Here is a 27,522-nt window from a genome sequence, read left to right as displayed (position 1 = left end):
ACCTACCTCTACAAATGAGGTAGCAAAATGCACAGAATTTATCAGAGAACATGAGACGGCATATCTTACTTCCAAAAATATTGCTATTATTTCCTAGAATTGGTTTTTAAATAATTAAAAAAACAAAAACCGGTCAATATTCCTGTCGTTAACGGCGCACAAACTGATACATTTGTTCATTTGCAACAATATCTCGCATTCTTTAAATAACTTCTATCAAAATGCGGCTGATTCAACATTCAAGTCTCCTGTTGATACGTAAGTCTGAGTCATCATGTGCGTTTAACAGAGGATAGTGTAATTACTTCCAATGTTGTGTTTAAAGAGATCCTCTGACCTCAATTTGTACATGAACATTCCAATTAAATTTGTACATAAGACCCTGCCTTTTTTTCTACATTTTAAAATTAGAAACGCGCCTAACCCTCAGTGGACCTGCATTGAAAAGAGCGGGGGAAGCCCGCTGGGAGCGGGAGCAGCACTCTCGTTTCAATATACTTAATGGAGATAAGTTTCATTGCACACAATAAGTATATGATTCTACATATCAATGCCTAAGTTCTAACAACATGTGTCTCAATGTAAGGCAATTATGTGTTTTCCTATTATGACAAATATTTCAGTGTTAACAAAGGTCTTAATAAAGTTTATAATCGTGGAAAAAAATTAGCGGTCTGAGTTAATACTGCTACTACTGTTAAAAAAAAATAAAATTCAAGCAAAAAACCAACTGTTTGTTTACAAATGTATGCTTCTTTTTTCAGTTTTATGTATTTTTCGTTTTTAATTTCAATTAAAATTATATGCAATTAAAAAAATTAATCGTTTTTTTGGCTCTCCTGAGAAGTTGCTATTTTTGAGATACGTGTTGTTATAACTTAGCCATCGATTTGCTAGCATCCATTAGATACATACTTACACACAGCGCCGGATCCAAGATACGAACTAGGGGAATGGGTTGGTGGGAGCCTCAGGGGGTATAACCTATTAGCAGTAGTGGGGGTTCGAACAAAATTACCATTTCATCAAGTGAATATGCAATTGGATACCCAAGGAATGGTAAGGGAAAAGGTAATTGGATCGCCCTCTCTGGATCCGCAACAGCTTATACATATAACATACAGAGAATTAGTTTCACTGGAAGTAATGAAAGGAAACTTAAAAACAGTGAATGAACGGTAGATATAATATTTTTTTATTGCAAAGATTCTTTGACCCAAATTGATACCCTATTAACGTATCTGCAATGCTAAAAAATTCTTCCCCTCTCCTTCCGTTCACAATTTTGGCTAGAAAATGAATTTCCAGACGTTTCCCATGAATTGCTGCGGAAAATTCACCGCGTGAATATAATCTTGAATTTTTAGATAAATAAAAGATTGTAGTACTTTTCCACCAAATTAATTATTTAAAAATTGCTTGTGGAAAAGTTCTTAAATCTTTTATTTATTAATATATGTCTAATTTCCACCAATTGAAGCCTGAATCTATTGAACATAATCTTGAATCGGTAAGAGGAATTAAGAACTGTGAATAAGAACGGTGCATAGTGTTCTTTTTATTGCAAAGATTCTTTGACCCGAATTGATACCCTATAAATGTATCTGCATTACTAAAAAAATACTTTCAGTTTCCTTCCGTTCAAAATTTTGGCTAGACAAAGAATTTCCAGACGTTTCCCATGAATTGATGCGGAAATTTTACGGCGAGATAGCAAATTTGAATTGATAGGAAGAGGAGAAATTTATTTTGGAAAAAAAGGAATAGCCATTTAGGGGAAACTTCTTCCAGGCCTATCTTCTCTTTGAATAGATTTCGGGAAAACCGCTTTCCGAAGTACGTGGCCGGGGGAAATGAGAAAAGTTTTCTCCTCGGGCGGTTTATACACTTATATACTCGCTCCCAGAGAGAGGTCGTCCTCCAAATGAGCCGGGAAAGATCAACATGATGGAAAGTGGAACATAATGTGATTCCGACACGATGCGGATGGGATGACGCTCACACGTGGTTACCAAAGATGAAGCCATTGGCCCGGATGTCAATGGAATTGAGGGGTATCTTCGGGAGAGCGAAACATACAACTTCGGCGGGTGGCGCTCCAAACTTATAAGGATACCAGCGAAACCCATTTGAAGTTTTCATCCCTGAGTATATTTATTTTAAAAAATCACTGATCAAAAGAATAGTCACTACACTACAAAACCCATTTCCGATGGTATGGTATTTGGAGGAGGCGACCGACAGCTGAGATTATTTGCGCCATGAGGGAAGGGTATGGAATGAAAGGTGGAGAGAAACCCGGCGTCGGCATTAGCCTCCTCTTAACGAAAGGCACCAAGGAGACTACGTCCCATCCGACGGACAGAGGTTTGCGCTTGAAATGTTCTCCACGTAACATTCAAGCAGGGATCGGGCAGTCTCTGAAAAATTCTCTACCACCGCTGCGCCGGGATTTGTACCCGAGCCCACGAGGTGAGAAGCCAACACTCTAGCCACCACACCAGCCTGATCCCTCCCACTTCCTACCACTGACTCACTGACTAGAAACTATGAGATTGCCAAGGATACGAACACGCTAACCTGAAAATAAAACTACTAGTTACTCATAGAAAAACGAAAAGTTGGCGTACTAAGTGCATGAGGTATAACATTACAAATACATCATGCAGATAGTTGGTATTTACATATATAATACGTTATTAACCACACATGCAGAGCCTAGTTTACTGTGTCCGAGTCAAGCTATCCTAGATTAAAACTATCGAAGGCATTATGGCCCGTTATTGTACACGGAAAACATGACATCATAAATCTATCGGTTCTGCTATATTATTTCCCAAATCTTATCCTTATGATCGTTTCTATCATAATAATTAGGCCTCTCAAGATATCTTGAACATAAAAAAGTAAGTATGGCAAAAAGTATTGTACTTGGAATTTCCGCAAAAGATTTTACCTAAATTTTTTCCTTCGAACGGTTAGATTTTCCCATTCCAAAGTCCTAATTAATTCAGTCACACATGCATTATTTTTAACAAATCTTGCTACTCGCCCGGATATTATATCCATATCCGGAACTTTTCCTTTTACCAACGGATCCCATACACAAGTCGCGTACGCCAAATGAGGTCTCACGAGAGAAAATTAACACCGATCTTTTAATTTTCGTTGCCTTTCCAAGCGTTCTTTGCCAAATACCTATTATTTCCTTTCCTATTTTAGTACGATAAGGAGCTTGAGGAATTTACATGCAAAAAGTGATTGATTTTTTTCGTAAGTCTGGGAAATACTGTTTGAAAGACAAATTCTAACCACTTTATATGGAAAAAAGTACCAAAAAACCTACTTGACGTGTACTTTAGTGGAAGATATATTTTCAATCGAGGATATTCCGCTGTCATGCTGCAAACACACCCCTGTTTGACTTTCCCATTCCAAATCCCTAATAAATATAGTTACACTACTGTGTTATTATATATTTTATAAGGGAATAAAGCGCCCAAAAGTCTCGAGTAACTGGGTCACTGATGCGAGGATGTATGTAGTCTGAAAGACCGCGCCAGGTGCAACGCGGGCAATAATCCCACGGGAGAAACGTCATCCACTAAGGCCTCGAAAGGAGAGCGCGACTACTGAGGCGAGGCGTCCTGGTATCTCGGGAATGTAAGACGCGAGGGGGAGTATGGGGGGAGAGAGATGATCTCGCCAGGAGTCAAACCCCTCACCGCTCGGAAGAGAAAACGTAATGAAATCGCTCGGCTGGATGAGATTTTGTTCCTCCGTTCCAGAAAACCCAGGCTCCCGTGAATCATCACCTACTATACAGGGTGTCCCTTTTATCTTGACCACCCAAAATAACTTTTTGTCCAGATGCAAATTCAAAAATGTGTCAAGCAAATGTTCATTAGCCGTCAGGGGGACATTAATCAGCATGATTGTCTTCCAGATAAGCCTGATGATGGTTCGCATGCGAGGTTTTGTAATAAATATTTGCGGAAATATTATGTTATTCTTCTTGGTATGCCAAAATTTTCCATAAAACTTAATCTTAACCGGTAGAATACTTTGGAAATAAAAACACCCCAAACTCATACACACACCATATGTCATTGAGCGTCTTTTTTGTATCAAAATAATGTTCTCAAATAAATTCATAACCCTGATGAAGGTGTATATATATAGCGATACATTGACAAATATTTGCATTTCAAATTCTTTAAGACCTATACTCTAAGACATTTAATCAACATAAAACATAGAAAAAGTTGGCTAAAATTTGCATTTCAAATTCTTCAAGACCTTAACCCCAAGACAAGACATCAACATTAAACATAGAGGTCAATAGAAAGAAAAATAAAAATGTTTGCGTAAAAACGAAGTCATTCTCACTCCATAAAAAATCTACCCAAATTGACAGAAAACTAAGTAATAAAAACGCGAAAATTCATACACACCAATAAGCTTGGAGAGGAGAAAAAAAACAATGAACTCGGGGAAATGTGAAAACGAAGACTAAAGACAAAAAAATAATAACCCTACTCCCCCGAAATTCGTGCCCAGAACACGTGGCCGAGAAATTTATTTCACCGCAAACACTATTAAAAGGACCCGGGGCAAGGCTCGCAATTCCACTCCACCATATGCCGAGAAAGGCTTGACGGGATGGGTTGACGTCACCAATGCGCACTTGAATTCTCGGGCGAAGGATTGAGTGGACGAACGGCGAGAGGAAGGGAAAGGGGGGAAAGGGAAGACATCACGAGTGGCACTCGGCTACCACCGCTGCCGTCGCGGCCAGAGTGGAATTCAAACATCATCGACGATAATTCCCCAATGGTCCGCAGCGAAGCAAAGACACAGGCCGAGTGCTTCACCGGTGCCCGTTCCACCACAGAGCCCACAAAAGGACGCAAATATCCTCCTGCCGATGGCATCGCGGTCACTATAATTACTCGGGAATTTCCCAGTGAGGATCGCACCAGGGCGTCAACAAAGTATAAAGAAGCCAATTTAGCTCATTGTAAAAACAAATCAGCAGAATGTGCCCTATTAAGGGTGTCTAGGAGGGGGATATTTGAAAACTCTAGGAATATCGGAATTAATTATAATTTTTCTGAAGAAATATTGCTTTCTCTCGTTAATTATTAGTTTATTCGCTTTATTTAATGATAAGGTGAAATACCTTGATAATAAAATCACCCCAAAACTCAACCGCAGCAACTAGCTTGGAGGGAAGGAAATACCGATGAACGCGGGAATTAATTCGCTTTTTTATTTGTTTAGTGCGCTTTCTCGTTTGGTATAAAATTAACTGACTCATTTTTACCGATGTTATATTCGATTTTAGGGTTTCTTGGATAAATTACAATCACACATAACACTTATTTTTTTATTTGGAAGCACCCACGAAGTGAATGTCATTACAGATAAGTAACTGAAGGGATTATTTTCGAAGGAATAGCATTATGAAAAACCTGAAAGAAAGAAATACACAAGGTGAAGGTAAAAAAGTAACATTTGAAGGGCTCATTTGCGTAGGAATCTCAAGGAAAAGAAAGCCTGCAAAAAATTGGGTTTATGTTTTTAAAATAGCATTTATTCCACTTTGGATAGGCAGTTGGCTGAAATATTGCCATTAGAACGAAATTATTTTTAGCGGAGCGAGAGTTTTCTTCTTTCCGTGCAGACAATTGTTTTACATCCTTAAGAGTTTCAATGTTTTCCGGTTTACAGAAGTAGTCACGGTGTGGAAGTCTCGATTCTATCTATTAAAATGTGAGTAATCTTTTGACACCTATTTCACTGATAGTAAAAGGCTTTTTGGCAACTTGTATTGTGCATAATGATGGCTGAATGAGAGAAAATATATGGTCATATAAATCCGTTTAATTCTGAGGGTGAAGTGCATTGTAATTCGAAAAATCCTTAGTGACACAATTTCTTGTTTTTGGATACCCCCAACAAAACAAAGTCCTTCGATTGACACCGTGCTCGTAAATTAATTACATACACATCGAGGAAACGTAAAAAGTTGACACAAACGCGTGACCAAAACAAGCAAAATAAATGACGAAGGCATATCGAAAGAAAATGAGGCTGGGTCGATAAAATCACGCCCACATTGGTTGTATGAAAATTGAAAGAATAATAAAAGGTCAAGCGATTCAAACCAGCGATATTTACCTGAGTGTATGATTTATTATACCGGAAACATTTTTCTAAAAAATAATAATCTAAATAACGCTTCGACGTACCAAATTTTAACAATGAAAGTGTACTCAAGAGGATTCGATACCCTTACTGCACAAACGCTCAACAATCTCCCACCGAATGAAATCTGCTCATCAAGGAGCCCAACAATACTTTTTCGCTCAGCTGGAAGTAGCCGAAGCAAAAACGATCATCTCCGAAGCTTGGAGAATTTGAGGTGAACGTTTATGCTCCGGACATTGCCAGCTGAGCGGATTCGTATTGTTGGGCTACTAGATGAGCGGATTTGATTCGGTGGGCGACTGTTGAGCGTTTTCGCAGCTGAGGTATCGAATTGGGCGAAGTACGTGGTTATTTTTTTTATCTAACCATTGATTCCATGAGCACTACATGAATTAATCCTGTAATTGCATGAGATAAAAATGTAAAGTCCTACCAGGTTTGTATGGAAAATAGAATCAATCCGCCCAAACAGTTCTTATCATATTTAACTTCCTTCATTCTCTATCATACGATTTCCTTTCATTCCATCCATAACCCACACATTATCATTAATACTAGTAATGTAACAGTTAAATTAGGTTTACCTATCTCCAATGAATATCAATAATTATCAAAATTAATATGTCAGAGACAGAATTGCAGTTTACACGGCCAATTCACACACAACCTGAAAGCCAATACAGATTCACTGAGGACCAAAACGAATGTCAACGAATTCTTTCATAGCCATTGACTACCTCATTCTCCAATGGCTATCAGCAGCTAGAAAAGGTTTCACTGGTATACGAATAAATGGTGCCAAAAAATGTTCCCTTTCTTGAATAGCTAGATTGATCAGTCATAAAATACATCCCACGTTTTTTACATTTACCTCCACGGAGAAGGTTTTGCTTACGTTAAGCCCGACTCATATTTTTCACAGCTTAATTTCACGTGATGGGTGCCCAGCAATCTATCCAAGCAAAGTTATATCCGAAGTGGAGAGAAAAGTCATATGGTGAATAATATCGAGTCGAGATTCTGAACCAAATATCAATCCATTTCCACTCACGCACGAGGCAGAATCCAGCACTCAATAGACCTGCATCAATAATATAAATTTTACGCTGGTTGACATTCAAGGGTCGTAAAAACGTTCAAATACACTTTATTACCGAAAGAGAAAGGCTCACCATAATTTATTTCACTATAACCGGAACAAAAACATGAATAGGGAGAATTATTTGGGCTCCAGCCCTTCTGATATAGAGGTTAGAGTACAAAACGAAGTAAATTTTCAATGCCAGAGTAGGAAGGTGAGTGACAGCAATTCGGCATATCATGCACAAGAAATTGCTAAGCCAAGGCTCTCGAAAGTTGCTCAGCATGAACGAGAGGTAAAACGGGTAATATTTCACCTCAATGGCGAGTGAAATAATGTCATGAATGCGATAACTTCTCTCTCGAAACATTCTCAAAACTATTCCTTACTTCGCGTATTTCAAGAATTGTTTAAAAAAAGTAATCACACTTTGAATACAATAAACGAAAATAAGGCGAAACTGTAGGAAAGAGTCTAATATTTTACATTCCCAGAAAGAATTTATTGAATAAATAGCTAAATAATATCAGCCTTTTATCCTGTGTTATAATTATGAGTTGCAAATCACGACTATCCCTAATCGATAAGAGAATTTATGAGAACTAAAACATCTTACTAATATAAATTATGCATTCCTGGAAATTTTTCCAATGCAAATATCCTCGAGGTGGCTCTCAGCGTATTATGTGGATGTAAGGTACTGGTCAGCGTACTTTCTTCGTTGTACACGGAGGACCACGGGTCGTGGGTTCGACACTTCCGTCCCTGGCAGAAACTCGAATTGGGAAACCGGTTTCCCTGGGGAATGCATTGAGAAGGAGGGAACGGGTTTCTGACAAGCCTTCTTTCTGCTCGACAACGTGCGCGAGAAATGCCATTGCATCACTGGCAATTTTACACTGATAAACCGACGACTAGCAGCAAAGATGAAACTTAAGATTTAAAAAAAATTGACATGGATAGGGACACTGACCAGTTATCAAGGATGAAACACGTAAATTAAATACTGTAACGTTGAAAACATAAAACCGTATTCCAACTAAATTTATCCATTTAAATTAGTAAATAGGAATTATTTTCTCAAATAGTATCCTCAAATTTTATGCATCGCTACTTCTGACCTGAAGACGCCAGCAGGATGGCTGGAGAAACTGTCGTCACTTATGGACATCTAAACGCGGAAGAACGCCCGGAAGCCAAGACTCATAAATATCCTCAAATCTCTTTTCAACAATCCTCTCTCCCAATCTAAACGAAAATTTTGCAACACAACTTACACAAGTTGCCTGCCTCCAAAACGTATCCCCACCAAATCCAACAAACAAATCGACACAAAATAGATCGTAATCAGATGTTATAGCACATACATTATCTCCTCAACGAGGAAAGAATTCGCGAAAGTTACTCAGCTTGAATGAGAGGTAAAACGGCTAATTTTTCACCTCACGGGCGAGTAAAAAAATTTCATGAATACATCTTTGCTATAACTTCTGGCAACATTCTTAAAATTATTGAGCTCGCAATAACCAAGGGCAATTACCTCGTCTCGATAAACTTGAGTGTATACAGAAGCTAAAAACCTTGTCCTCTAGCAATTAAATTGGATGATGAATAACATGCAGCATGTGACAATAAAAGTACGTTAATGCCACACGTGCAGACATTCTTCAAGCGGTAGTGCTTAAAACTTATTTCATGAAGAATCCACTGAAGGCACGTGTATTATAAATGCCTAAAGAAGCACAAGCAACCTTTATTCAGTCTTACATTGTGGGGTTTCATGTTTAGTGATTGAAGCAATTGTAATAATTGCTTTGCAATTCTACAAAGCTACTTTTGGGTAGGTCCCAACTACAGGTGATGCACATCAACACCGTCAGGAAAATTAACATGGTGATGAAATGCTCCAAAATTAGATGTAAATCTATTTTTGTGGGATAACAGAGCAATAGTTACGACCAATTCAATCGATAATTGTCTCACACTGCGTGACACAAACTTAAGCTAACGTGATGCCAGAACGAGGATTTCCAGGGATTGAATAAAAGTCTCGTCGGTGATATTTTAGTATCAAGAGGTTGGGTATGGTAGATTTTTTCCTGTGTAGCACACGAATAAATTGGGAGTACGTGGCCAAGTAGGCATAAAAACCTGTTCTCCGACCAACCGGTTTAAAGACAAGACCCTCGGATCGAGCCGAGTACGGGTGACATAAACGCAGCCCTTGAATAAACCATGGTCATAAGGGCCATGGAATAAACAATCCACTTCGCAATTTCAAAGCGAACGAGGGAATGCGAGACATTTGCATACTGAAGGATATAAAGTTCCACTTCGACTCAGGACATCCCCGCCTTTAAAGGGAATATATAGAATTTTACTGGGACAGCGGTTGTGTTCTTCCACAAGCTCTCATTGTCAGTGAAAATAGGCCTTGCCTTGTGGTTGACGCGAAAAATTCACATGCTCGCCTAATTTTTGTCTCGAATCATACCACCGTAATGAATAAGCAATGAAAGTTTAGAAAATGTTCCAAATTTAAAATCAATTAAAAATCGAGCAGAAGCCTAATTTTTCTCTCGAAGCAAACCATTGTACTAAATAAGCAATGAAAGATTAGAAAAGGTTCCATACTTTAAATCCATTCCTAAAAATCGAGCAGTGTTGACACTAAAAAAAAACCAGCTGAAGACAAACAATAAAAAAGAAGTTACCAAAACTTTCGTAGTCCATGTTTTTCTGTACTAATGGATTTTGGGGGAACCCGCGTCAAGACTTCAAAAGTAACTAATTAAGCCACGATGAAGTCTCCGACATATAGGAGGAAACGTTAGCCATTTTAAAGTCCTGACGAAATCCATTAATAATAGAATAAAAAGAAAAGGATAAAAAAGGAATAAATCCATGGAAGAAAAGCGTATATATATGATGATGAAACAAAAAACAACGAATATTATGGAGAGCGCAATGGGTTAATGCCGTAATCCAATTCTTTTCTTATTGGATAAAAGAGATATATTCTTATTCAGGAGTAGCACCATCAACATAGTGATTTATCTGACCGTGGCGTAGCCAGGGGGGAGGTCCGGGGGGTCCGGAACCCCCGAAATATAAAACACAATTATTTCGTTCATAAAAGAAAACAAAATATTGAAAAATCATGAATTTAAAATATATGTTTTAAACAAATGAAGTCTTTTCGATTATGAAAAGTGTTCAAATTAGTTTAAACTCATTAATTAGTACCCTGTTTTTCAAAAATTTTCACCTCTGGTTTTGGACCCCCCCCCTCCCCCCGAACGAAACTCCTGGCTACGCCACTGTTATCTGGTAATGTAAACCGCAAATTTAGAATGCCAGGAAGAATAAATACGGCAGTAAAAAAGTTCCTATATGAAGTTTAAATCTTTTACCGTGAAGTTGCGAAGCAATCACTTCAAGCAATCAATCCAATCAATAATCATGTACTTCCATAAGGTAAGACTGAGAGCTATTTCATGTAAGATGGAAAATATTACAATACGTTAAAGGTAGTTCTAAAGAATTTTATTGCCACGAGAATAAAATTGCAAACTGAGAAAAATGTCTCGTTGTACTATGTGTAGCAATGTAAGTTGTTGACTCATACGTCACAAAACGATTCAATTCCGTGCGCCACTTGGACAGGATAGTAGACAGACCCGAATATTACAAAAGAGGATCCTCAAGTCTCCCTCACAATGTGTCGTCACACACCGCGCATTTAAATGGGTTTACAAAAGTCGCCACTCGCGTCGCTGACGGACAAAGTGATCCGAATTTTACGGGGAAATTAGGTATAATTAGGGGTGTCAACCGAAATTTATATTCCTGATGATGTGCTATCTACCAAGCCCAGTGACGTCATGGCAAAATTAGCAGTGCCGGAACGCATTTTTCCTCAACTTTTTTAGAAGTGAAATATTACTCTGCATTTTTTATTACAACTTATAATTTACATTTAATTACAGTTGTTCGTTTTGGTGACGAATGTATACATTGGATATTTTTAGGCAAAAAATGGATAAAAGTATTAATTTACTATTGTGTCTTTTGTTTACCGTGATACCACTGATCAAGCTCATAACTTTTCAAAGGCATTCCTTCCAATTACATAAATTATACCTCAAAACAACGGAAAAAAGTGGATCATAATGCACTCTTCACCGTGCCGCGGACATTTTTGAAAACCGGTTAACGCTTTCTAACCCAGAGCTGTTTCTGGAGGGAATCAAATTTCAAGATTTTTCATTTTGAAAACTTGAAAATTCTGCGCTCAATTATAATTATCGAGGCAGCTATATATTTCGTCTTTAAGATTTACACCACAAAATAGTGCATAGTTCAGATATTTCCTTAATAGACCAGAAATTTTTATATATTTTTCATGTTGCTTAGAAGAAACATTGGGTTATAATGGGTTAAAATGCGACCGAAGTGGCAGCAGATATCAAAATCAGTCTTTGGGATGGAATTTGTTCTCCTTGGCGCTGTCCCCTCGCAGACAGAGAAGGAAATCCAACTGGTAGTGGCAACTGGACTTGCAGTAAGATAAGAAAATCCTGACGATGCATAGGCAGAGTTAGAATCTCTCCAAACATGGGTTGAATTTCCGGGGAGGGGTTGATGCACCACCTAATGAACTCACCCCACTGTTCTGAGCCTAACTACGCCCACAGCCATGACTGCTTGATACACAAATCAGACCCGCAGGCACTGAGGACGTCCGAGACTAGTGATTTCGGGAGATTAGCCGCAGAGGATGCGCTAGGACAGCCTTTTGGTGAATTTCCCCAGCTAATCATGTCCTCAACAGCAGAAACTCGATGACAAACAGAAGCCACGTCAGAACATCCCTGAATCAGAATGGAAATACACTCAACCAAATGTTACACAGGGAAAGGAAATGAACCACAAATAATCTAAAAGAGTCGGAATGAATTAAATAAAAAAAGATTCGAGAAAAGCCACTGGAAAAATACTATAGAAATGCGAAAGTTAAATTCAGCACAAAAATATCGAATTCCACATTTCACTTAAACTTGGAACTGTTGAGAGTATAAATATTTTTAATGATGAAGAATAGACCGAAATTCAAGATTTCGTGTTGAAATACGAAAGTTTATAAAAGGGGTAGGCAAAAAATTGCGGCATAGAAAGCATCATTCTCTTTAACATAGTTTCGAATCTATATTACCTGAATTTACACCGAACTCTTCATTAAGTTAAGCCACCAAGTAATAAAGATATTCCATTAGAAAGTTTTTATCTATTGTTTTGGAACTACGACATAATCAATTCAATCAACAATCATGCATTTCCACAAGGTACAACTGAGAGGTATTTCATTGAAGTTAGAAACAGTATTGTAAAATCTTGCTCTTGGATACTTATTTTCATTGCGGAAACTTCTATTTTCAGGAAACATAATGCTCATCGCATGCTACTCTGCAGCTGATCATGACTGGTAAGGGGCAAAAATTAGTACGTGGGATAACATGTGAGATAAGGAAAAGGAAGAAATTAACGCGGAATATTTACGCGCAACTAAATAAGTTTAGGCATTACGTGAAAAAAGCTTCGCAGGTGAGCAAAGCAGACTTAGAGAATGGAAAGTCAAAGTGAATGTATTTTAATATGCATGGTAAAGGTGTCCATAAATGAGGCCCATCAACGACTTCGTAAAATAAAAAAGTAATTAAGAGCTGAACAAATACCGAAAATGTCAAAATTAGGGCTAAAGATTTTGCAACCATCATTTGTCTTAAAGTACTTTATCGGATGATGGAGAAGCATAAAAATCATTCACGGTGAATTAGGAGGAATAATTTCAAAGAAAAGAATCACAAAATTAGAAAGACATATTTTCATTTAATCAATAGCTTTCACTAAATTTCATTTTCGACTATATAAAATCAAGATACGTCTAAATTAAAGCAAAACTCTGAATTTAATAGCTCAACACATCTAATACCCTTTAATTTGAGTATTTCAATTCCACTAAAATTATTATCAACAGTCTTCAATTCTCCTTCACCGCGGTTGTTTTTTTATACGCATTGCCCTCAATTATCCATTTCTCATCGATTTTTCGGTGTACTAAAGCATACATTAAACGGAGAAACAATACGTAAATAGATATGAGGCGGAAGGTGATAAATAACAGCCGTTAACCTATAAATTTCCACAAATATCCCCATATATTTATCGTTAATATTAAGTAACTTCTCTGGTGCCTTTAACTACGTTACCTACGTAAACTGTTAAGTTGTACTTACGACCACAATGTCTACTTGAAAATCCCATGGACACAATTAAGACAGTAGTTTCAATGCATGATCATTCAATTTGGCGAAAATTAGCTATTAACACTTCGAAAATTTCTCAGCTCAAAAAATTGACCCTCAATGCTTTAAATTTTCTTTTCGCTAATAATCCTAAGCACTACTATGGCCTACGGTAATATGTGGAAAACTTTCTTTGCTTGCAAAAACCACCTCTGGAGCGACATAATAGTCCTCTTCGATATGATATATTCAAACGCAAAGCTATCTAGCGGCTGGAGTTGTAACAGTAAAAATTCCGCCAGCAATGCGAGTGAATATACCGCGAGATGCAGCCTTTATTTATGAGAGGTATGACAAGAACTGTTAGAGGAGGAGAGCGTGACGAGAAATGGAATAACTCGAGAACTTTTAAAGGTCAGAGTCAACTTGAAAGATGCAATTGCCTCGCTCCCTCTGAGCACGATTAAGAGCGCCACTATTCAAACTAAGAAGCGAGACATACGATCAATAATAGAAGAGGGATCATCAATCTAGAAAAAAAGATGAAAATCGAAAACACTACTAAGATAGGCGATTCTTTATTCGAGAATCATTTTTGGCGTCCATTGCAGTTTTTCAAACACAGAAGCGAGAGTCAATCGAAAATAGAAAAGGGAGCATCCATATAGGTTTAAAAAATAAATATTTAAATCAACAACATCTATAGGTATAGGTAATTTTTATTAGAGAAGCATTTGTGGCGTCCATTGCAGTTTTTTTAGAATTTCGTATGCGTTCGTAAAAACCATTCGGTAACGAGTAAAAGCAAACAATTCTTTACAGTGAGCTTCCTTTAAATGTCGAATAATAGTGGCCAGAGTCGACTTCAAAGGAGAAGTCTTCGTCCAACGATGAACGAGTACGGATATTTTTCCGAGATATTAAGTGCATGCCTTTCCCATTAAAATTTCAAAGTATGTCCTCCATCGACTAAGGGCCATTGAAAAGTAGGATATAGGCGATAGGTTCCAGGATATTACATCTTAACCCTTTCACTGCTGTGGACGTACCTAGTACGTCCACACGGCAGACTGCTGTGGACGTACTTTTTTTTCCTCCCTACCATACGGTCAGCACTTTCGCCGAAGCACTTCGAAGGGTCCCTAATCCAGGACCCTATCCCCGTCCAGCTCACCCACGCAGGACCATCTCTTCGACCCTACCAGCAGGCAGCCTACCTCCCGAAAAGTGACCGCTCTGACTGCAATTTGAAAATCAATCAATCAAACAATCCGATCATCAAAAATGATTGTTTTCATCGCACCCCTGCCAATGACGCAATCAAGTACGTCTTTGAACTTTGTTTCTGCAACGAAAAATAACGATTTTGTTAACATTGCTAAAATGACCATTTTTCCTGTTGTCCGCAGCCACATTTTTAGCAAAGTTAACAAAATCGTTATTTTTCATCGTAGAAACACGGTTGAAAGACGCGCTTGATTGCTTTACTAGCAGGAGTACGATGAAAACAATAATTTTTTGATGATCGGATTGATTGATTGATTTTGAAATTGCAGTCACAGCGGTACTTTTCGGGAGGTAGGCCCCCGCTGGTAGGGTCGAAGAGAAAGTCCTGCGTGGGTGAGCTCGTCGAGGATAGGGCCGTGGATTAGCGACCCTTCGGAGGGTGTATCACACCCATCCTGGAAGTACCTGCTCCATGGGCCCACGAAACGCATTTTAACCTTTTCGCCGCATGTGAGGAGAATGTTTTCGGAGATAGAACAGCAGCATTTTTAAACCGGCTCTTATGGCGATAATCATCCAACCCCAGAGAGCATGCTAATCAATCCCGGAATATACAGCTTGTTTAGACAAAAGGTTATATAATGCTGGTTATACCATATTTTATGTATAATGACAATGTATCTAAGTTAAATTACGTTAGTTATAAAAATAGCGAAATATTCGACTCAAAGAGCTGGGAAAATTATTAACATAAAAATAAAGTAATCGAGAAATCCCTATCTTGAACGGAATAATTTTTTATTCTAACCAAGAAGGCCGGTGACTATTATGGCCAGTCTTTTGGTCAAACAGTTGTGATAACCGCAAACCTACCTCCTTAATTGAGCCTTTCTTGATACTAGAAGCAAGGAGTTTGGTAAATAATGGAAACCGTATTATTTCTCTAGCATATTAATAAAGATAACTTCGCTAGACGAGATATATTAAGCATTTTCAGCGTTCATTTAAGTTTTTCATAGTTTTGTACGAGCTCTTAATTACCCTACGGTTATAAATAAGAAATATGCGTTTGCCCTGCGCTTTCCTCAAATCTCGAATTAATCTTTAAAACCATTATTTAGACGAGCACAGGGTCAAACACGCTTTCTAGGCGGAGAATATATCATAATTTTTAATAATAATGCCAATTATATACAAAATGTATAATATAGAAAGGAATCTTAAACCATTTCCCCGAAAGCAGCGGAACCAGTCAACCATTCCGGAGTTTAATAATATATATTTATTTAAATTAAAATATCCTGTGCGGTGCCTTTTTTCCAGCCATTGGCGCTAATAAAACATTTTAGACCGATAAAGCGAATGGAGAGATACCTGTTTCAGTTACGAAGACTGCTAACGTAAGGGCTACAGCTGCGTAGATTCAGATGCATATTTCTTTAACTGTAACAAAGAGACACGGGAATCGAATGCAACATTTTTACTTGTACGTACATAAAGCCTTGATTAATAAGCAATATATCATAGGTTCTTTAGCAATGTCACAATTATTTATAGTACCCACACAGTTTTCATACAAGCAGCACGGTGTTATAATCATATATCTAATTTTACTTGAAAGTAAAATTATTAAAATAACGAAACTGTGCAATAGTAGACATCAAAAGGCGAAAAAAGCATTTTAAAATCGATTATAAAGACATAAGTATACCAAAAAATGCGTAGTTAGGAAAACAATTCCCAGTCCAATTTCAATTCACTATTACGAGCCCCTTGGATTCGTTGAGCAGCATTTATGATGCAACCGAAAGAATATTCACCTCACTCACTCTAAAAGGAACTATCTAAACAATGTTGCGATTCATGAAAGAAACACTCATTCAAAACTCCAATCACTGTTTAAATAAGACACACCGCGCCCAAGAAAGAGATAAGGCATGTATGAGTTCTCAGCGGATTGGAGTGAGTCACGTATGCGGAATAAATAGGCGGAATTCCCTGCGAGATAAAAATTGAAAACATCTCCAAGCATCAAAGAAGAGAGTTGGCGACAGGACTTACGATCACGTTTTGCAAGAGGATTCCCTCAGTCCAGACCGTAGTCCTGTGCCTCGGAAAACTAAAGACAAGACGGAATACACCTTTAAAACGTTTTATTCCAGAATAACAGATTAAGCAAGACACCCAAGAGTTCCCATAGGCGGATTTAGGGGGGTTAGGCACGGGGGTTCGAGCCCCCCCCCCCCCCCTCAGACGCTGAAAAGGTAGACGAATTTTTTTATAGAAATGTTAATAAATTTTATATTTTAATATAAATCAGATTCGGCCGGATTTTGTTGGAGTACTGTGTGGCGGGCATTTCCAGAACAGCACTCCGTCAGACGGATGGGAAGCCAACTCCCTTTGGAGATTTCGTTTAGCGCAGCCAAATTCCGACGCCACGTTTCTCTCCGCCATTCGTTCTCCAATCTTCCCTACAGCGCAAATTACCTGAGCTGTCCAATGCCTCCTCCAAATCCCGGGTGATATTGATCCGTTTTCTCTGACAATTAAAAATTTTACTCACCCGACATCAGTGGCGTAACTAGGAATATGCTTTTGGGGGGGGGGGTGAAGGGGGCAAACCCCCCCATGGAAACGGGAGGTCCGGAAAAATCTTTGAAAAATGACTCCAATGTCTCATATGACTTACTGCTATGATATTAAGAAATCATGTTTAACTTTAAGCAGATACAGTAATTATATCTCAAAACTAGACAAAAGTTTTAAAACTTTTTTTTGTTTTCTCTGAGACTTTGGGGGGGGGGGGTCTATCCCCCTCACTTACACTTACGCCACTTGCCTGGCATCAACATATTTAACGCATGAATGACTATATAGCTGAATGAACTTTTTTTGTTTTCGTTCTTTTGTTTTATCTAAATTTGTAATAAATATTATTTAATTATTTAATATTAGTGGCTGTAATTGCACCATAAATTGGCAGTCTTGCTGTGTGTGTACCACTGTATTAAAATTTAAAAAAAAATGCCTTCCAGTCCAGCTGCGGTGAACTTTAGGGCTAGAAACATGTGGACAAAGAGAAAATACGGCTTTTGGTGCGGGAATAAACAAAACTGAACGCCCTGTATATATGTGCTGATTTGTTACTAAAAAAGGATAGATGCACGGTCAGTGAAGCCGGAATTGTCACTCGTGTCCACCGACAGTTGTTATAGCGTTCGATCACGCGCCACGAAACGTGCTCATTCGTGCCCAGGCGAAGTGAACCAAAAGAGGTGCGTCCCAGGTGCAGGAGTTGAGCTGCTGAGGATTGCATACAGGATCCACCGATTAATTGAATGGATGGGATCGGTAAGGCTTCAGAGAGACTCTCCCACCCACCAGGCAGATAGCCAGAAATTTGCATCGGGGGCGAGGGGGTGCTAGAGTGGTATGCGGATTTCCTATCTGCTAATATTCTTGTCAATTTATGTGCAAAGGACACGTTAATTTTAAGAAATATAATTGTTGAATTTGAAAATAAAACCTATTAAAATAAAATGTACTTGCACTTTTACGATCATACAATTACTTTGATGTGTACGAAGCATTAAAATAACCGTGGGAAAGTGAATTTATTTATTTATTACGATACCACCGAATATAGCCTATATTTTCCATTTAAAATCGGGTCGTTCGACGATTTTTTTTAACAATAATAAGTGAACGAACAACCATGCCTTAGATAGGGGCAACCTACCCAAGCGGGACTCGAACCCGCGACATTTTGTTTGGCAGGTAAGGACTTCAACCCGCCGTCACCGAGGCCCGTCATTTACCTTTACAGCCGACTTTCGGTACAAGTTTTGTGCAAGTAAAAGTATTGTACCAGATGATGTGAGCCAAAATGCTTAGTACCCTTTAAAATAATTGTGGGAAAGTGCAATTACATTTTATTTTAACACGTCGAACTACCACCATGACACGTCTGAATGGGGGGAAAAACACCATTCTCTCGATAAGCAACCACATATGGCACTTTGCACCCGATCACCCTCAGACATTGGATTCGCAAAGGCCGAAAAAATCTTCAAATTATTATTTATTACAGTATTCTACCTATACCGGTAGGTTTCCATGGAGTACTAAAGAAGTGATCTGGGAGCCTCCCTTTCCTTCCAGCGCTGCCTTCTTCAATTCACTGTAAGGCCTACTCCCTTTCAATCTATCTAAAAATCCTGTTCTTTTCCTTCCCCTCCCTCGTTTCCCCAACATTCTACCCTCCAACACCATTTTCAACATCCCTTCACCGCTAAGCGCTAAATCCATCCAAACCTTCTGTCTCCTGCGTATCTCATCTAAAAGCTGCCTCTCCTCGCCAACCATATCCAGCACTTCGTCGTTCCTTTTCCTCTCCGTCCATTTCACCCTCTCCATTCTTCTCCACACCCACATCTCGAATGCCTCCAATCTTCTCTCGTCTTCTTTCCTCAGTGTCCACGTTTCCGCACCGTAGAGCACTACACTCCAGATAAAACTCTTCACTAACCTTTTATTTAAACTCTTACATAACGATCCTCTCATAAGTTCCTTCCTGTTCATGAACGCCTCCTTCTTCAATTAATAGGAACGTTAAAATCCGCTAGCGTGCACTATAAAGACTTGCAAGGTACGGATATACGGATTTAATATGGATATGGATAAGATAGAAAATTCGCCAATTGAAACGAATAGTCTTACACCGTAGGTAAATAATTACTAGATCAGAATTGAAGGATATAAGTATAGGTACTAATTTAAGCTTTCAGTAATCTAAGCAGGCTAAATATAGCGGTAGTTGAAGGCTGCTGGCCAATATATTTTACAATAGCAAAGAACTAAAGAGGCCATCACTAAATTTTGATAAAAAAACAACAAAGAGGATCAAAATAAAATAAAACTGTATTTTTCTTTAAAATTCTTAAAATTGTACATTTTTATTCCGTAAGACGCATTAAAATGACTGTGAAAAAGTGCACTTACATTTACAGTCATCATATAGTACAAGTGTTGTGCGAGTAGAAGTATTGTACAAAATGATGAGAGCCGAATCGAGTCGTGCGGTTTAATTTAATCGGGGAAAATTACAATTATATTTTACATTAATCCGACCTTCCGCGATAATACGACAGAATCGGTCGAAAAAACACCATTCGTCAATACGCAGCACACAACCCATTTCCGGCCTTCTGCGCTCTTACCTATCCGCCAGTGATGGCGCACTGGATTCGCGACTACCCACAAAAATGTTAAGTCCATCACATCCAAGATACGAAAAGGGGCATGAATAACGAAATGGGAAATCGTCCTGATGTATAGCAACGTTTTTCGCCGATGTAGCGAGTCCCTGTATAGCGACGGCTGTGTCCAGGTTAAACGTGACTCACGTGCGATGGTCAGTTTATTGACGTCCTCTCATATACTGCTGCTACTGAGTTTTTCAAGCGACCATATCATTCGCGTATTCGCGTGAGGGATATACAGACTCGACAGTCCTTAACTGGTTTCTGGGTTAGAAATAAAAACAAAACCGCTGATGGATACGTAATTAAGGCAGATCTCATCAGCACTTTGATGAGCCAAGAACAAGCTTGGAAGTAATTCTACATACGGCGGAGGTGCTTACGTTAGAAATAATTGTTAGCCAATGAAGTATGTCCATGAACAAAAAAGATCGGAATATCCGGTAAGGCGTTTCTTGCCCTACGTCACGGAAATCGGATTTAACCAAAATTAGCAAAAGTGACATTTTTTATCTCAATCAAAAAATATTTACGGTTTAATAAACTATCTAAGACATCAAATTCTAAATCATGCGGTACGATAAAAACTATAAAACATAAAATGATGAATAATGAAATAATAAATACCTGTTAAAATATTTTCATCTATCTTGAAGAATACATACCATTGATAATTATTTCACGTGTTTCTGAACCAAACATTTAAAGATTAACAATTGAAAGTCGAGGATTTGTCTTTTCAGTATTGGTGAAGATTACTATTTAAAAAGAATGCGTAAACGAATTTTTAAGCGCAAACGATAAGCATTATCCATTAATTTTACTATAGCGGGATCATTTTAACTTATCAAGCTATAGTAAACAATCGTACAGAAATAAAATCTCCAAAAAATATATTCTAAAGTTATGCCTTCCTAAATTCAACCCATATGTTCTTTGTTTTCAAACGCCGAGTTCCTTTTTCCCGAAAAATGTTGGAAATCACAGGAACTCCACCAAAGTTGTCTTACATGTTCTTCAGTTTATCACTACCACATTTACCTTACTGCGTACCTCACATACACATATATGTCACATGTTTTGATTCCTAAAGTACATCGTTTGGGAGGGTTTAATTTATTCCTAAATTACATACCGATAAAAAAATACCTCACACTTATAATATGCAACTTGCCTCAACACAGAAATAATGTTGAAAAACCTCAATCCATGGAATAATTTTCTAGAAAGCATGAGGAGTATGTTTAGACTAATTGATTGCGATGATAAGAAAAACTGCTTCCGAAAAGTAAAGAAGAGACAAAAATTTAAAATACAATAGGTAGGATAAATATCATTAAGATCCGAAGATTCAAGCGTGATATAGTGGAATTTTTCCACAATTAAATATATGGAGGGGGGAAATTACTTTCTTACTTTCCCGCACAGGCGTCTGAAAACAAAGGTCACAAGGATTGGAAAAACAAATATATTTCTTGGGTGATAATATAACTGTGCGATAGTTTACCATCGGTTTTTATAGTGAATTGATCCCGCTGTATTAAGATTAAAGGATAAAACGTATTTTTGGCGCATAAAATTCATTATAGCATTCTTTTCCTAACTTACATGCAGTAAAAAAAATTATAAATTGAATTCGCTACTAATCATTTGTATCCTGAAAATGAAGCAGCAATATTGAAGCCTAATTCGTAATAAAATGTTACAATTGTAGGAAATTGCAAGTGCTTATTTACAAACGATAAATATGCAAACAAAAATTTATAGGAAACATTGACAAGGGCAGTGTCCAGAATCCGGGTATCAAAATTCAATAAAACTTTTCAGTGAGTACATCGGGCGCTGTTCTCGAATCAACCCTTTATGAGGGGTTATATCTTCTATATTATTTCTACTGTATAGATACCTTTTGCTCAACTTATACGCAACCAAACTCTACAAATGAGGTACCAAAATGCACAGAATTTATCAGAAAACATGCGACGGCATATCTTACTTCCTAAATATTGCTATTGTTTCCTAAAATTGGTTTTCAGATGATTAAAAAAAAAATAAAAAAAACGGTAAATATTCCTGACGTTAACGGCGCACAAACTGATACATTTGTTCATTTGCAACAGTATCTCGCATTCTTTAAATAACTTTTATCAAAATGCGGCTGATTCCACATTCAAGTCTCCTGTTGATACGTAAGTATGAGTCATCATGTGCGTTTAACAGAGGATAGTGTGTTTACTTCCAATGTTGTGTTTAAAGAGGTCCTCTGACCTCAATTTGTACATGAACATTCCAATTAAATTTGTACATAAGACCCTGCCTTTTTTTTCTACATTTTAAAATTAGAAACGCGCCTATCCCTCTGTGGACCTGCATTGAAAAGAGCGTGGGAAGCCCGCTGGGAGCACGCTCGTAACCAATAATTTAAACAAAAAATCCCTTTTAACCATTAAAGGTGAAATGCATTCCCTTCAGAACGGTGCGCAATTATGATTTACCGTGATCGCATTATGATACGCATTTAGAATGGCTATTAGTGATTGCCGTAGCTTGGCTATTACGAACAATCGTAAAGCAAGGAAGGAATTTTATTTCCTTATCTTTGGCACGGCCATTTCATCCTCATTTGCGAAGTCAGACAAATAGCACATTCGTTCTCAACGTCCCCAGTTTCATGGATATCGCGTATAAAGCCAACGTCAATAATTCTGTACTCACGTGACACGAGATCACGTACCCCTGGAAATTGAATACATAGAAAGCAAGCACAATCGCAAACACGTGAGTAAGACGTCACGCTTCGTTTCTAGAGTAAAGAGAGGACGGCAAGGCTTCCGGAAGCCCAAAGGAGTATTCTATTTCACCAACCGTTTCCGAGGCATCCTGAACTCAAAAGGAAATCTAAACATACAAAAGATGATCGCGCACATATAGCGAGTGAACTGCTGACTTAAGCGACTGCATACGTCCTGTATGAAATACTTACGCAAAATTTGCTACAAATGAAAATCTTACTCAAAAGGCCTACGCACTAGGAAATAGGAACGAAATAAATAAACAAATACGACCTTCGTGCTGAATGAAAAGTATCTATTATCATACATAGAATTTTTAATATATACGATCTGGGTTACTTTCATCGGTGAGTCAACTACAATCCTACCGTTTCTCACGCCATCAACTTTTCAGCTGATTACAGATTCATATTTCCATTCATATGAAATATACTTTCCCCGATGAAAGCCTTACTATGTACTCATTACAGTACCTAAGGTATGCACACGCCCCAGTTGCCACACAAATATTGACAGGTTATACCAAAACCAAATATTTTAGAATTAAAAACAAAATTGCTGGAAACAATAATAGTCTTAGCTAAAAATTTGCAAAATAGGCCAAAAATCCTTATTAAATCCCACCAAGGTCACCCGCAGTTTTCTCATTCGTTATCTGATAAAGCAAAGTAAAGAGAGGAGTCTAGCTTTAAGGATAGAACAAGAGGAAACTGATATAGTGAGTAATGTATTTGGCGAATAATATTTAATGACTTCATAGATCACGAGCAAGGAATAAGCATAATATGTTTCGTCGGAGAAATGAGGCTATGAACTAATGCTAACCTCATACACCAGAGCACACACAAATTCAAACTCATAAAATATTTCCATATCTATGATAGCACTTCAAGAATTTCAAGGAAGGATGAAAACTACCAAGGAAAAACAACATTTTAAGGAGGGAGTTCGAGAAAATTCTCCACGAATAGACAAAAGAACTATTTTCATTTGATAAGATAAAAAACAATTAATGTGATAAAATAACTTTTACGTTTCATTTACCTTAAGCGAGGTCCAACTCCTTTTCCAGGATGCACATCATCTGGTTCACACAGCAAAAACAACGGCTTTCGGCTCTAACAGGGGGCAGAAATATCTGGAATGATGAACGGGCACGTTCAAATTACGACTGAATTGTCGAGCGACAAACAAACAATTGAAATGTAAACAAAGTCTTCTGGGACTCACATGTTTACGGAAAGACAATAATGGCAGAAAAATACCCAAACATTACTCCCATTGAAGCGCACGTAGGAAATGCACGTTTGAAAGCAATTCTTAAATTTTGGAAATTTAAAGTTCAATTACGTTCCCCTGACATTTTTTACAGAATTCCCAAACTGTTTGGTAGCAGCTGAACTCTTCATCGTGCTCTGATCTTTCATGGTATTAGTATCTTGTTCAATTACAATCCAATAGGCATAAATTAACTGAAGAAGCTAGCTAAAGGCCATTGAACTACATTTAATGTAATTTCCCAAGCGATCACTATCTAGGTCCACTGAATAAATAGGTTTCCAATACATCATTTAAATTAAATAATCAAATTAAATTCCCACTCACACTAAATCGTATCATACACTCGGGGAAATGAATCTTCAAGAGTGTAAAATCTACCAGTGAGGCAAATAATTTTTTCCCTAACAATTCATTTCGTGCGTTATGAGAATTTAAAAAGATTATCATGTATTTATATTATTTTCTTTTTAAGTACTACACTGATAAAGGTCGGTTAATGTATATAATAGGGTAGTTTCCTTCATCAAAGAAAACGAAAGGCATTGATTGCGATTCATTACCCACCATTAGTGTATTCATAATATAAAAATAATTTGGTTTTAGAAATCCCAGTTTGGACAAAAGGCAATGGTCAATTTTATCCTCATTTGAAAAAGGCCAGATTGGCGCCCATGCGATGCCACTCCACGTGACGTCACTGGGACCTAGTTTCTATACGAGTAGATAGGAGTTTTACATCGTCTGAGATTACCAATGCATGCATGAGGCACCGAGCGCAGGGAAACATTTCTTAATAATCACCTATTAAAACTGCCTATGGTCGGAAAGTTTCCTTCGTTTGATAAGGTATTATAAGGTATTAATATTCCTTATTTAAGCCAAGCGCTACCTGCTAGGAGGGTACTCTGCTACCTGCTAGCATCCTACGTCGTATCAGCGCTCAAAGCCTCGCCCCAAGGTCACCTCACTTGCGGCAGCGGGAACCAGAACAACGTCACACGGGCTTTTCCCAGCATTCATACTTGGACGTCGCGTTTTCGCGCGCTTGAAAATATTCACTTTTAATTTACGCAGGAAAAATAGATAAAAAAGATCGTCATTTCAAAATCTAAAAGCGTGAAATACCTACTCCAGGAGTAATAATATTTCGATTTAGGCAATAAAAAATAATAGGAAACCACCCTATTACACTAATCAACTCGGTCTGTCCCCTTTCTGACATTTTAAGTGCTACTCTTCAATAGGGCATACGTCCAATTAATCTTCATTCCATACACGAACGCGGTTTTCACCCATTCCCTTCTCCAATTACCCAACACCCTTCCTCTGGGACGGTTTTCATCATCCCCTCTCCCATAAGTTCACACCCTGTACCTAGTCTTCTTAATACTACTACTACCCTATACCTAGTATTCCTCAAGCAATACCTTTATTCGCCCTCTTTGCCTAGAACTTCCTCGACATGTCATCAACTCTCTTCCATAGCCATATTTTTAGAATGAAATTTCTTCAGTGATCGCTGAGAGAACATAATTGCAACGATAGGACTTAGAAATATGTTTTTAACTCGAGGAAATAGGTTTATAACTGTAGCTTACAAGCTATGTATTCCTTAATGAATGTGCCTCAATTTTCCTAGTATTTCTTAGAGCACGTTCAGCAATTTCTATCTTCATAAGCAGATAGCTTACATAAGTAAAACATAGATTGATCCCATAAGTCATGAGTCATATGTAACGTAAATGTTGCGTGGTGCATATTCATGGAAGTACATTTTTATCCCCAGGTACATGTTGGTGATGGTTCAACCCCTGCCAAAGAGCTTTGCAGGTGGCTGGCAGGGTAATGTAGATAACATAGCGTTTTACAAGTATGCTTCTCTCCCAGGGTGAGGCATGCACAATGACAGCATCGAAGAGATGAACGGTGTAGTTTTTCTAAATGTGGCACAATGAATGAATGATGAGTATCTAATGGACCTGCCGAGTAAGCAATGAGGAGGTCCCCAGAAGAGAAGGAGAGAAGAGAATCCTCGTGAAAATCTGTAGATGAAGATTGAACGACCTAATCGACCACATAAGGGACGTTGGCCTGATGAGGACAACCGTATAGAGACAATAAGATGGCAAGGAAAAGGAGACCTCGAATAAAATGTATGGAATACTTGTGAAAGAAAAGAAGTACGTGAAAGATTAGTTAATGGGAGAATTGAGTGAAGAGCTGAGTAAAAGCAATCTTAGGACTATTGATCAGAGACGATGAGCAACATCTCCAGTCGTATCTCTTCAACTCACTCCTGCACCGTAACACGCTATACTTAAAATCATAGTCATACCAAACCTTTTCTTTAAGCTGCAAATAAACAGTCATGTCATTAGCACCAACTGTTATGTGTAGTTGCGGGTAACTCAGTAAAGGTATGTTGCTGTCTTGTCTGCGGCTAATTCTTTGTATAATTTCCTTAACACTCACATATCGATCCTTTCATTGGCTCTTTTCTTTAAAAAAATTTCTTGGGAGGCACTTTTCCGTTCAAGGGCACTGAGCAGTGAAAGATGTTCCATTTTCAAAGCCACGCATAAACCTAACCAAACCGACAGAAAAACTTGAAGTTCACGGTCGCGCATAACTTCAACAGTAAAAAAGGCGAAAATTTCAGTAACAAATGCCTGATATTTGAACACTTTCCAGCCGAATAATGCCTCTCATTTTGAAAACTCGCGCAATAATAATGAATGAAGCAAGGATCACTCTGTCACTTTCCGGACGACGACGCCGGGAAAACCGCGAAATATGTGCCACTGCTTCCCAATGGCTTGAAGCGATGAAAACTTCATTCAAACGAGCTCTCATTCAAAGATAAGCACAGAGGGCGCTGAAGCCTGAATGAGTGAGTTAAATATTCACGGGATTGCCCGCACGTCTTCTCCAAACGACTAGAAAGGCTGGCGCGGTGTTAAATATTGCACGGATGTCCTTTTTAGAGGGCGCATAACAAAGAGGGCAAGCTCTAAAGGCAACCCCTTTGCCCAACGATAGATAATTTAAATAGAAAACCCGGTCGAAAGTGACGGTAGGTCATTCAATTAGAAGGCAGTTCCTACAACAGTGCAACGTGGAGTTGAGGAGTTTTAAAGTTCTTGAAACTTCGAAGTGTCCACTGCGGTAGGGTGGCTCATATTTTTCATTAAATTTTATACACAACGCAATTCATTTTTCAGAGAAAATATATATTAGAACGCGCATGATGGCTGCTCAAGTACCAAAAACTGAGCTCAACTTAAGTATTAATACAGAAAAGTAGGTCTAAGTACGCTGATAATCTCTAAAATTAAATAATATTGCAGTATAAAAATTTA

General features: G+C 38.1%; 1 protein-coding gene across 2 annotated transcripts in view; it reads right to left on the bottom strand.

Moving 5' to 3' along the window:
- The window catches only part of LOC124161497 (protein FAM13A), a 395,360-nt gene that overhangs the window by 324,264 nt on the left and 43,574 nt on the right, over positions 1-27,522 (bottom strand). For both annotated transcript variants that reach the window (XM_046537832.1, XM_046537830.1), the window contains exon 2: positions 23,927-24,020. The gene's annotated coding sequence lies outside the window, so the exon portion shown is untranslated. The remainder of the gene's footprint in view (positions 1-23,926; positions 24,021-27,522) is intronic.

Source organism: Ischnura elegans, chromosome 6 (genome assembly GCF_921293095.1).
Source record: "Ischnura elegans chromosome 6, ioIscEleg1.1, whole genome shotgun sequence".
NCBI lineage: Eukaryota > Metazoa > Arthropoda > Insecta > Odonata > Coenagrionidae > Ischnura > Ischnura elegans.
The sequence above is the reverse complement of the archived record's forward strand: the minus strand, read 5'-3'. Positions and strand labels throughout refer to the sequence as shown.